Below are 14049 nucleotides of genomic sequence, written 5' to 3'. Positions count from 1 at the left end.
TGTAGAGGCATAAAAAGTAAGCTCTCTTGAAAAAGGATTTAACTCATTAAATTCTGTTCTGCCTGACGTACACACTTGCATTGTTCTGTCCTCCCCTTAGAGAAAATTGATGTACATTCCCCTTGTCCTGCAAAACTGCTGGCAATTGTGCTGAGAGAAAATTTCTAAGAATGCCTCTTGGCATGATATAAGGTGAAGTCTTATATGAAAATAAATAGAAGTTGTTTTCCAAAGAGCTATTTAAGCAGTTGAGTGCAATTTGCAACAGGATTTTGTATACACAGTTGCATGTCTAATTGAGCATGAAGATTGCATGTGCAAAGCATCAGATGTTCCAAAAAGATTTTGTGCACAGACAAAACATTCTGATCATCACCCATTTTATCGTTGGCGTAAATGACCCAAAAGGTAGGCATATAGCTTTAGGTATACTTCTTGTTGCATCAAATTCTTCTTTAACATTTAAAAGAGTTGCTGTATAAAAACAGTGGAAGGTCACTTGATAGGCTAGCCATAATCAAATGGTGATTATCATCCAATTTTTTGTTTTTGTTTTGACTACCTATGTCTATCTTCTTCATTGTATACTGATTATTTTTTAGTATTTTTATAACTCATTTTCTGTGTTTCCTGATCCTTTCCAGGTTACTTTCATTACATTAATAATATCAGAAGAGTAAAGCAAGGCAACAGAGCTTAGGTAAAATAGAGATTTACATATGTAAGTTTCACACTACCTACTTGAGGCCATTCTAGCTAACTGATACTTTGTTGTTTTTGTACGTGCAACTCGAAGTAGAAGAAAAACTCAAATCTTAATAATATACTAAAATTAGGATGCTTGGATATTTTTGCATAGGTGACATCATTAAAACCTGGAACCTTAACTACAAGGGAGACTGGAAATGTAACGTATAATTTTCCAGTGTCTGCCATTCAAGAAGATACTTTAAGAGTTGAAACAGTTATTGAATAAATCAGTCTACCACATCTGCTATACCAAAAGACTGAGGAAAAAAAAAAAAAAAACAAACTTGCCACAAGTTCTAGTTTTAAAAAATTGAGAAATGGAGGTTACTTTAAGAAGGGGTTTAATAGTTATAAATAATTTAAGCATACAAATGAGTTATTTAATAAATCACCATTAAAGTGCTGGCACATTTTGGACATACCCTTAATTGCTGTTCATGAGAACTCAATATTCAAATAATATTTATTGAATACCTACATTATTCAAGGAATTGTGTGAGAGTAGTTAGACATGGTTCCTGGAAATTTACATTCTAACAGCTAATATAAGAGCTAGGAACAATTAACAATACAAAGTAAAATGTGCATGTATTGATGAAATGTTAACTGCATTAGTGAGGACTTAGGAAAAGTTTCAGGAAGGATGTGGCATTTGAACTTGGGTTTAAAGAATGTGTAAGGCAAAGAAAAATGAAATTAATACTTGTAATTTTATAGCATTTTTTCAGTTTACAGAATACATTTACATATATTTTCACATTCCACTTTCACAGCAATTACCTCATATAACCAGCGAAATGTTTTCCCTGTTCCACAGACAAGGAAATTGAGGTTCAGACCACACATCTGGGAAGCAGCAGAGATGAAAAATGAACTAATCTGTTTCATGCCAATCCTACCGATGGATGATATCACATTGGCACTGCCACAGGGATTTAGAAACATAGGAATATAGGAATGGGTATTTCAGGTAAAGAAAGCAGTGTGAACAAAACTACATTGGAATAAAAGTTGTTATTCATTAGAGACTGCAAACAATTTAGTTTGGCTGAATTGTAAGGGACACAAAGTAAAGAGACAAACTAGCAATGGTGGGTGAAAGCCAGACAGTAGGTAATTTTGAATATCAAACTAAAGCATCTGTAGGCATTAAGCATACGATTAAATTTTTAGAAAGACAGGATTACTGCAGTGATTTATAAAACGTCATGCATCAATTTGTAGGATTGAAATGCAGTGTGTGAAAGACCGGAAGATAGAATAAGAAGAAATAAGGATCTCATAATTGCCTAGGAAAGAGCAATGAGTGTAAATTAGTCTGGCTGAATTATGAATCAAGACTTTCATCTGTAGCAATATGATTAACTAGATGCTTTGACACAGACCTCAGCAATCCCCAAAATACAGAGGTGATGGATAAAATCTAATAAATATATTTTTCAAATCAACACATAGCTGAGCTCATAGCAAAGTAAGGAAAATGCCCAGGGATTAAAACTGAAGTGACAGCTGGAAAAAAAAAAAATGGTACACTGAAGCTAAACCTACTAGAGCCCTGGGAGTGTTTGCCAATCTTGTTAACTAAAAGGTTTGTTTATTAATAATCCACTACCTAGGAATAGGTGACACATTCTTGGACTCATACAAGGTATGGAGCTGGAACAGAATCTCCTCATTTCTCAAAACCTGAAACAACTCAGTGAATGAGTAGATTGGAAAAAACAAAATCCACCCGATGGCAAAGGCAAACAAGGAAAATAAGCTTAGCTCTGAGTAGATAAGGCTCCCTGAGAGGAGTGTCTTATCAATAGGACTAACTATATCTAGTTTTAGGGCTTTAATTTATAATAGCTGCATGATCCAGGAAAACATAAACTGAGAAATTAATTTAGCTTAATCCTTGGTTGGCAGTAAACTGGGGTATGTCAGAATCAAGCACACATTTATGGAGGTATGGACCCTCATACTAGGATTTCCAGGATTCCACAGATAAAGTCACAATTGATCATACATTCATAATCCAAAATTATCATACATATTATACACCTCAAAGACAGTGGCAGTGGTTGAGGCAGTAACAGCAGCATGATTTTTGCTTCTGAATAAATTTCCTCATACACACACACACCCGCGCGCGCGCGCACACACACACACACACACACACACAGCAACTAGGCTCATAACAGCAGCAACCCACAGACAATAAATCCAGGTGATAAGGTATCACCTCAAAATCTAGAATGTGAATGAGTGGGGCCAAATCATTTAGTAGTAAAACCCATGAAGGAGTAGCAGTTGTGTGAGAGACAATAAAGGTAACATTTATGTCCGAATCTCAAGATTCGGAAAACACAGAAATCACCAAAAAATGCTCACTCTCAGAAGAATGTTTCTGTATTCAAACTGGAGGACTCTGAAGGCAGCTGTGGCAACAAGAGTTGAAACTGAGAGGGGCCTTTGCCGGTTCCAATGTAATGAATACAAGGAAACTGAAAGGTGCTAGGGTGTCCTGAGCTCTCAAGGCTTTGGAAATGCCCAATGAAAGAACTCTCCCAGAAGACTGTAACCCTATACAAAAAAGAAACTGCTGGGAGTAGAAGACAGAAGTATTGCGTGAGAGGAGTTAGACATGGATACAGAGCATTCAGATAATAGTGAAAAAAAAAATGAGAAGAACTGGCGATGCATACTACTGAAGATGTACATGCAGTGAGAGGGCACATTTTTATTACTTTATAATATAACAGAAGAGGAACTCTAAGGACAGTGAAGCTAGGGAAGCTATTCTGGCCCATCCCAAGAGCCTGTGATGTGAAAGTGTTAAGAAACCCCATGTCACTTAAGCATGGGCAAGAAGAAAAGGAGGGTGATTGAACCCCACATCAAGATACAGTAAGAAAAGGATAATGATCCACAAATCACAGTAAGAAAATGATGACACATGAGAAAAAAGTACATACATTTGGGACAAAGCTGATGAACCTATTATTTCAAGTTAAATGTAATTATGAAAAAATATTAGAGCAGAACAACACACATCATAATTAGAAAAGTTAATAAAGGAGGTAGCTAGGCTGCTGTAGCTGACAAAGCTCAGGTAAGAATTCTACAAAGAAATAAAAATTAAGTTAAGAAAGACCACAAGGGACACAAAAGAAGATGGATGGACTGAAAGTACAGTAAGTGAACTAGAGAGTAGAAAGCAAAAGCAAAGATAAATTAAACATATATGAAGAAAGATTTTTTCTTTGTTTTTGAAAGTGATACTGACAATAGACGAAGAAAATGCAACATATATGCAAAAAGAGTGTTAGAAGCGTAAGACCAAACAGAAAACTACAAATATGAAAAACCATAACCAAGAGTACTTTCCTAAAATTAAAGATTTGAAGTTACAAGTTACCTGAGATAATCAACCTTGAATGACCAATGTAAAGGTATATTCTAGCAAAAGTCTCATCTACTGAAAATAAAACATCTTTTGGGAATACAGGTAAAAATACCAAGCAAAAGGGTTTTAAAAATTAGATTAGCAATAGACTTGTTGACTACAATGCTTTAAACCAGAAGTTCCTAAAGTAATTTAAGAAATTCAAAGAATTTGTGAAACACAATACAAATTGTTGTGAATATGCAAGAATTCAGGAAATACTACACTTACAAGTTTTTCCTCAATAATCTACCGAAGAATAAGCTTCACACTACCAAAAACAATATTAAAATGGTTGTGAGCATTAAACATATTCAGTTATATGACTAAGGTTAAATAATGGCAATAAGGACAAATGGATATATGTAAATGATATTGGCTCTTCCAACTATGATATATTGCAACTATTTAAATTGGTGGGGAGAAGAAGTAGATTCAATGTTGAGAGTTTAGGAATATAGTTGGAATTTAGATGATTGGGGGAAGAAAGGAGAAGAAAAGAAAAGGGTTTTAGCTATTTTTAGTAGCGCTTATTGTAAGAAATAAATAGAAGAAAGTATCTTGAAAGAAGAGATACTATATAAGGGAATAATATAATGGCAATTATTAGAACAAAAAATAAAATCTTCCTAAATATCAACATTAATGCCTAAGAGGGGGAGAGAGAAGGAGAGAAAGGAGGGGGGAGGATACAAAAACAATCTAGAGAAAAATTTTAGAGCTTGATAAAGAACAGAATCGAGACCAAATATATCACAGTTGTTAATAAATACAAATAATCATAACTCACAAATTAAAGGACCAATATGTTTAGGCCGGGCGCGGTGGCTCAAGCCTGTAATCCCAGCACTTTGGGAGGCCGAGACGGGCGGATCACGAGGTCAGGAGATCGAGACTAGCCTGGCTAACACGGTGAAACTCCGTCTCTACTAAAAAATACAAAAAACTAGCCGGGCGAGATGGCGGGCGCCTGTAGTCCCAGTTACTTGGGAGGCTGAGGCAGGAGAATGGCGTAAACCCGGGAGGCGGAGCTTGCAGTGAGCTGAGATCCGGCCACTGCACTCCAGCCCGGGCGACAGAGCGAGACTCCGTCTCAAACAAAAACAAAAACAAAAACAAAAACAAACAAACAAACAAACAAACAAACAAAAACTAGTCGGGCGAGGTGGCGGGCGCCTGTAGTTCCAGCTACTCGGGAGGCTGAGGCAGGAAAATGTCGTAAACCCGGGAGGCGGAGCTTGCAGTGAGCTGAGATCCGGCCACTGCACTCCAGCCTGGGCGACAGAGGGAGACTCCGTCTCAAAAAAAATAAATAAATAAAATAAAATAAAGGACTAATATGTTTTAGATTGACTAAAAAAGTAAAATCAAACCTACACTTTATACAAAGACACATCTAACATACAGAAATTCAAAAGGTTAAAAATAAAAGATGCCAGTTTTCATACCAAACAAAAGTAAATAAAAAGAGAGTAACAGTCAAGAACTTGATAGCTAAGAAGGTAAAATTCAGACTAAAAAATAAGAGACAAATAAACACTTTAAATCACTAAGTTTACAATTCAAAATGATGAGGCATTAATATTTCTGTACATAATATAAAGCAAAATTTTCTATAAATAGGTACTATAGTTGGTACGAAGACAAACATAGACACACTAATAATGGGATATATTAGTATGCCAATATGCAATTCACTGAAATAGACACAAATTTAGAAAGTCTAAAGAAGGTGTAAACAGCATAATCAATATCATATAGATAGATAAATATTATCCCTTGTGCCCTGAATTATAGAGAAGTTATTGGAGTGCTTATAAAACATTTGTGAAAACTGACTGAATATAAGGGTGCTGTAAAAACGTCAATAATTCTAAAAAAATCAAAACGTTACAGATGGAACTCTCTATTGTCATAAAACAAAAAATATATATTTTTAAAAAATTTTTACCTACAAATATTTAAAAACGTGCTAGTAAACAACTCTTAGGTCAAAGTAGAAATATAAAACAATAATTGGAGAATTTCTTGTAAATACCAATAGTGAAATATAGCAAAAGCAATTATCAGAGGAAAAATATGCAATTCAATACCTATATAAGCAGAACTGAAAAGTAAAAATAAATAAATTACTCAAATGTTAGAAGACCGAAGCAAAATATGAAAAATAAACCAAAAGAAAAAATAATTAAGAAAATGACAATAAAATCAATTAATGAGTCAGAAGATAGAAAACTGTAGAAATCATACATTAAAAGTCAAGCAAGCAAGTTGATAAATCATTAGGTAACCTAATAGAGCAGAGAAAGGAGCCACAAGTGCAGATAAGTAGAAGTGACAAGTGGAAAATAACTATCAATTATTTTACATGAGACTATTTTGCACATATCTATGCAATTCCATTTTAAAATCTAGAAAAATAAATAATTCCTTAAAAATATAGTTTACAAAATTTAAGTCAAAATAAAAATACTATACAGACCATTTTTCATAGACAGATAGAGACAGTTGTAAAGAATTCACCTGCAAAAAAAGCAGTAGACCTATACGGCTTCCCAGGGGAGTTCTATAAGACCTTTTAAAGATCTGCCCATCTTAACGCTTCCAAAACTATTAAAGAACATGTAAAAAGAAAAAAAAATCCAAATTCACTTTATGTAGCAAATATAATATTAATATTCAAATGAAAACTATAGTCTGGTATCACTTATAAATATTTGATGCAAAATTCTTAAATAAAACATTAGCAAACAGAATCTAGAAACACATTGAAAAGTAACACATTATTTGGGATTACGTAACTAACTGGGGTTTATTTAAGAATGTAGTTGTGGTTCAACATTAAGAGAAAATTTACACAATTATCATATTAATAGAACTAGAAAGAAAAAAGCATTATCATCTTTATAAGAAACCTAAAAACTCTATCACTAAATTCAGCAACCATTAATTGAATCTTTTTTTTTTTTTTTTTTTTGACACATTCTCACCCCATCACCAAGGCTGGAGTGCAGTGGCGCAATCTCAGCTCACTGCAACCTCTGCCTCCCAGGTTCAAGCAATTCTCGTGCTTCAGCCTCTGGAGTAGCTGGGATTACAGGTGCGTGCTACCACACCTGGCTAGTTGTCGTATTTTTAGTTGTCGTATTTTAGTATTTTTAGTAGAGACAGGGTTTTGCTATGTTGGCCAGGCTGGTCTCGAACTCATGACCTGAAGTGGTCCACCTGCCTTGGCTTCCTAAAATGCTGGGATTACAGGCATGAGCTGCCGTGCCCAGCCAATTTTTAAAAATATTAAATTGAGTAGAAATCAATGGATACTTTAATACACGTGGCATCAGCCCCCAAATGAGTATATTTCTCAGTTGGTAAACATCAGAGACTTCCCCCCTTAAAATACATTCACTATCTGCAGCACTACTCAATTTGCATTAGATGCATTAGCCAGTGTAGTTGTAAAAGAGAAAGCAATTGGGATATCTGAATCATAAAGCTGCTAATGCAGCTTTTTATTTTTTTCCAATTTTTTAGTCTTTTGAGGAACCTCCGTACTGTTCTCCATAGTGGTTGTACTAATTTAAATTCCTGCCAACAGTGTATTAGGATAACTCTTTCTCCACCTCCTCACCAACATTTGTTACTGCTAATCTTTTGGGTAAAAGCCCTCTTAACTGGGGTGAGATGATATCTCACTGTAGTTGTGATTTGCATTTCTCTGGTGAGTAGTGATGTTGAGCATTTTTCCCACACACTTGGCTATTTGTATGTCTTCTTTTGAAAAATGTCTATTCAGATATTTTGCCCGGATTTTAATCAGATTGGTTTTTTCCTATTGAGTTGTTTGAACTCCTTATATATTTTGGTTATTAATCACTTGTCAGAGGGGTAGTTTGCAAATGTTTTCTTCCATTCTGTTAGTTGTCTCTTTATTGTGTTGATAGTTTCCTTTGCTGTGCAGAAACTTTTTAGCTTGATGTGATCCTATTTGTCCATTTTTGATTTGGTTGCCTATACTTTTGAGGTCTTACTCAAGAAATCTTTGCCCAGACCAATGTCCAGAAATGTTTACCCAATATTTTCTTCTAGCAATTTCATAGTTTGAGGTCTTAGATTTAAGTGTTTAATCCATTTTAATTTAATTTTTGTATAAGGCAAAAGATAGGGGTCAGGTTTCACCCTTCTGCATCTGGATATCTAGTTTTCCCAGCACTATTTATTGAAGAGACTGTCCTTTCCCCAGTGTATGTTCTGTTAGGTGTATCTCCAAAAGAAAAAAAAGTCATTCTACTAAAGAGATATCTGTATTCCCATGTTTATTGCAGTGCTATTCACAAAGCCCAAGATGTAAAATCAACCTACGTACTCATCAATGGATGAAAGGATAAAGAAAATGTGGTAGATATACACAATGGAAAAGTATTCAATCATAAAAAGAATGAAATCTGTCATTTGCAACAATATAGATGGAGATGGTGGACATTATGTTAAGTGAAATAAGCCAGGCACAGAGAGACAAATATTGCCTGTTCTCACTCATATGTGGGAACTAAAAAAGAAAAGAAAGAAAAAGAAAACTGAACTCATGGAGATAGAAAGCAGAATGATGATTACCAGAGACTGGGAAAGGTAATGGGGAGGGAAAAATAGAGTGGAGATGGTCAATGAGTATAAAAACACAGTTAGATAGAATAAATAGGATCTTGTATTCAGTAGCAAAATAAGGATGCTATAGTTAATAATTTATTGTATATTTAGAAATAACTAAAAGAGTAAAATTGGAATATTCCTAACATGAAGAAATGATAACTGCTTAACATAATGGATACCCCAAATACCCTGATCATTACACATTGTATGCCTGTATCAAAACGGCATATATACCCCACGAATAGGTACAGCTATCATGTGCCCATAATAATTAGAAATTAAAATTTTAAATAAATTTTAAATTAAAAAAAGGCAATTGAAAACATAAGTCTAGAAGATATAAAATTATGGGTATCTCTATTTGCAGATGATATGATCCTGTAAGTGAAAACCCAAAAAGAAACAATGCAAAACATTATAAATATTAAAAGAAATTAGTAAAGTAGCAGTATATAGTAAAGTTAACACATTGAACACAACAGACCTCATATAAAAAATCAGTCAGTTAGATGTATAGGAAAAACAGACCATACTTACAACACTCATAAAATAAAATATTCATATGAACTTGACAGGTTGTACATAAAGCATAGGGTTTATTAATTTATGAGGAAGTGTATAAAACACTCCTGAAAACAAACAAGTAAACGTGAACAAACTGATGACTTTACATTATAAAGATGTAAATTATTCGCAAGTTGACTTATAAATTCATATGTCCCCAATAAAATTACTATCAGATGTTTTTGTGTGCTAGGCAAGTTATTTGTACAGTTCATTTAGAAAAATAAATAAGCACAAGTATCCAGATAATTTGCTAACAGGAAGAACTGGAGGGAGTGGGGCAGAAAGTGGCCAGCCATACCAAAATATAAAATATGGTATAATACCTTTCTACCAAAAACAGAGAGACTATGCAATAGAGAGCATCCCGAAGGATACCCAAATACATACTATCCAATGTAGTATATACTGAGGCTAGTATCTCAAATCAGTGAGAAAGAGAAGAATTTTTAATAAGTGATGTTTTGGCCACTTGGTAATATAAAAAAACGATAGAATTGGATCCATTTTCTTCACACATTAGACCAGGATAAATTCCAAACAGATCTGATATCTACTTACTAAAAATTAGTCAGGCTCAGTGGCTCATATATGTCCTTTCCCCAGTGTATGTTCTGCTAGGTATATATCCAAAAGAAAGAAAATCAGTACATCAAAGAGATATCTGCACTTTCATGTTTATTGCAGTCCTATTCACAAGGGTCAAGATATAAAATCAACCTGTCCATCAATGGGTGAATTGATAAAGAAAATGTGGCATATATACACAATGGAAAATTATTCAGCCATAAAAAGAATGAAATCCTGTCATTTGCAACCATTTTCTTGCAAATGACATTTTGTTGCAACCAAATGATATTTTGTTGTAACCATTTTGTTGCAAATGACAGGATTTCATTGGAATTACATGCCGAAATCCCAGTACTTTGGGGGGCTGATGGGAGAGGATAGTTTGAGGCTGAGTGTTCAGGAACAGACTGGTCACCATAGCAAGAGCCTCTCTCTACAAAAAATTTTAAAAATTATCTAGGCATGGTGCCATGTTCCTGTAGTCCCAGCTACTTAGAAGGTCAAGGCGAGTGGGTCACTTAAGCCCAGGAGTTTGAGGATGCAGTGAGCTATTTCACACCACTGCACTCCAGCGTGGTAACCAAGCTAGACCCTGTCTCTAAAAAAAAAAAAACATTAAAAATTGAAAAATGAAAACATTTGAGTATGAGAAGAAAACATTGGCAAATTTCAGTATAACCTGAGAGTCAGAAACTCTTTACTATTAATAAAAATCCAAAAGCAACAAAATACCGAAAAATATTAAAATAAAAATGTGTACAAAAAAATAAGCAAATTTTTTCAAAATACATGACAGATAGGGAAATGTATTCTCAATATACCTAACAATGAGTTAATATCCCTATTATGTTAAAAGCTTTTGGAAATTGAGAAAAAATGAATTACTAGCAAATATAGGAACAGTAATTACACAGAAATATAAATATAGAAATCCCTAAAACATGAAAAGATGATCAACATTGCCTATATTAAAAGAAACACAAAGTAGAACTATCCTTACATATCATTTTTCACTTTACTGATTGGTAAAACACCAAGTTTTACAATAAAGTCTATTGGTGCTATAATCACTCACATATTACTGATATTGAGTCATAATGCTATAAACTAGATGAAGAAGAGTTTGACAATATCTAGCAAAATTTCATATATGCATTTTCCTATTGAACCAAGAATGCCACTTCTGAGAGACAGCCCCAAAATACACTACCAAATATATGAAAAGTCATGTGCAAGGCTATTCATTTCAACATTATTCGTAATATCAACGAACAAGTTGCAACTCAAATTCCATTAATAAGTAATCGACTGAATAAAGTGTGATACATACACACAATGGAGTGCTATGCAGAGTTTGAAACTGAAATGAAGATTTCTTTTCTATTAAGGAGTGATCCCAACAATATACTATTGAGAGAAACACAGACAGAAAAAGAAGAAAAGAATAAATAGATGGAGGGAGAGAGGAGGGAAGGAAAAGAGGAAGGAAAAGAGGAAAGAAAGGGAGAAAGGAAGGGGAGGAGACACTGATATGATATGCTACATTTGAGAAAGGGGACAGTGGATATAGGTAATCGATACATTAGGGACATTTAATGGAAGTTCGTGACAGGATAAAAAAAAATTTATTTGAAAGACATGAGGGTGACTCCAGCATACAGAAGACCAAGATGATGAAAGTTAATCTCTCACAATAAATTCCCTTATTTAGGAGTTTTGACTTTGTAAACTATTTAAAAAAAAAAAAGTTTTTTTTTGAGATGAGTCTGCTTTCCTTTGTTCAGGTTGAGTGCAGTGGCATGATCCTGGCTCACTTCTCCACCCTGAGGTTCACATCCTTTCTCCTGCTCCTCAGCCTCCTGAGGCTATGAATGCCTGCCACGCCTCCCCAGGGATTTCTGGCTTAGAGAGTTTTGGTTTCATCAAAGCACAAGATGGGATTCTGATCTCCTGATCTCATGATCCACCCACTGGGCTCCCAAAGTTTTAGATCAGCAGGCGAGTCACCATGTCTGATAATTTTTCATAACCGAGGAAAATCAAATAAAAAGCTTAAAAAAGAATCTTTGAGAGTCGCTCAAAACTAAAACAATGAACCTAATGATATACTAAATGGATGTCTTCACCTACACAGGGAAAAATAATTTCAAGTGATCTTACAAAACAGCATTTTGAATGTAGATCCCTATATATGAAGGGAAAACAATAAAAAATCTTCAACTGTTTTTAGCTGTCTTATTGTTGATGATTATGTTAGTATTGCTGTTTTGAATCTCTTGTGTATTGTAGGATAAAGCAAATAAGCAATGCTGCTAATGTTGCGAATATTGATTTTTTATCATAAGAGAAGAGATAGAAATCAGATCAGTTAAGCACAAGCCTTGCAATATTACATTTGAATAGAAAATACCAGTATGAGCTCATGATTTGTTTTTCTCTCTCTTATTTTAAAAATATAGGGCCGGCCGGGCGCGGTGGCTCAAGCCTGTAATCCCAGCACTTTGGGAGGCCGAGACGGGCGGATCACGAGGTCAGGAGATCGAGACCATCCTGGCTAACCCGGTGAAACCCCGTCTCTACTAAAAAATACAAAAAACTAGCCGGGCGAGGCGGCGGGCGCCTGTAGTCCTAGCTACTCGGGAGGCTGAGGCAGGAGAATGGCGTAAACCCGGGAGGCGGAGCTTGCAGTGAGCTGAGATCCAGCCACTGCACTCCCGCCTGGGCGACAGAGTGAGACTCCGTCTCAAAAAAAAAAAAAAACATATATATATAGGGCTAGGCGCAGTGGCTCATGCCTGTAATCCCAGCACTTTGGGAGGCTGAGGTGGGCGGATCACGAGGTCAGGAGATCAAAACCATCCTGGCCAACATGGTGAAACCCCATCTCTACTAAAAATATAAAAAAATTAGCCAGGCGTGATGGCAGGTGCCTGTAGTCCCAGTTACTCGGGAGGCTGAGGCAAGAGAATGGCGTGAACCTGGGAGGCGGAACTTGCAGTGAGCCGAGATCACACCACTGCACTCCAGCCTGGGTGATGGAGTGAGACTCCGTCTCAAAAACAAAAAAGCAAAAAAACAAAAAAAAACTAGAGAAAGAAACCACACACACACACACACACACACACACACAGATATATATGCTTTCTGGGCCAGGTGCGGTGGCTCACACCTGTAATCCCAGTATTTTCAGAGGCCAAGTAGAGCAGATCACTTGAGGCCTGGAGTTTGAGACCAGCCTGGGCAATATGGCAAAACCCCGTCTCCACTAGAAATAAGAAAATTAGCAGGGCTTGGTGACATGCCTGCAATCCCAGCTACTTGGGAGGCTGAGGCATGAGAATCACTTGAACCCAGGAGATGGAGGTTGCAGTGAGTCGAGATCGTGTCACTGCATTCCAGGCTGGGTGACAGAGTGGGACGGTCTCAGAAAAATAAATAAATAAATACACACACACACACACACACACACACACATATACACATAGATATATACACACACACACACATACATATATACTGTCTAGCTCTTTTCACTGAAAGGAACCAGAAGAAATGGCAGTGCTGTAGCAATGAACACCCCTAGATTCCAGATTGTGGTATTCAAAGACTATCTTTTATCAAAAGAGTTCCTTGAAGAAATGGTGTTTCCCGATCTGAGTAATAAAATATGCAAAAAAGACCAAATGACTTGTCCAGTTAGAAAGTTAGGAATTTTTATTTTATTTTATTTTATTTATTTGAGAGAGTATTGCTCTGTTGCCCAGGCTAGGGTGCAGTGGCACGATCTCGGCTCACTGCAACCTCTGCCTCCCGGGTTCAAGCCATTCTCCCACCTCAGCCTCCCTAGTAGCTGGGACTACAGGTGTGTACCATTACGCACGGCTAATTTTTGTATTTTTAGGAGAGACAGGGTTTCGTCATGTTGGCCAGGCTGGTCTCAGACTCCTGACCTCAGCTGATTCAGCCTTCTCGGCCTCCCAAAGTGCTGAGATTATAGGCATGAGCCACCGTGCCTGACCTTGAAAGTTAGGAAATTTTGAAAGATTACTGGTCTTGTTTCAAAAAGACACTACCCTGAAATGAGACAA

Source organism: Papio anubis, chromosome X (assembly GCF_008728515.1).
Source record: "Papio anubis isolate 15944 chromosome X, Panubis1.0, whole genome shotgun sequence".
In the NCBI taxonomy this organism is placed as follows: Eukaryota; Metazoa; Chordata; class Mammalia; order Primates; family Cercopithecidae; genus Papio; species Papio anubis.
Note: the sequence above shows the minus strand (reverse complement) of the source record.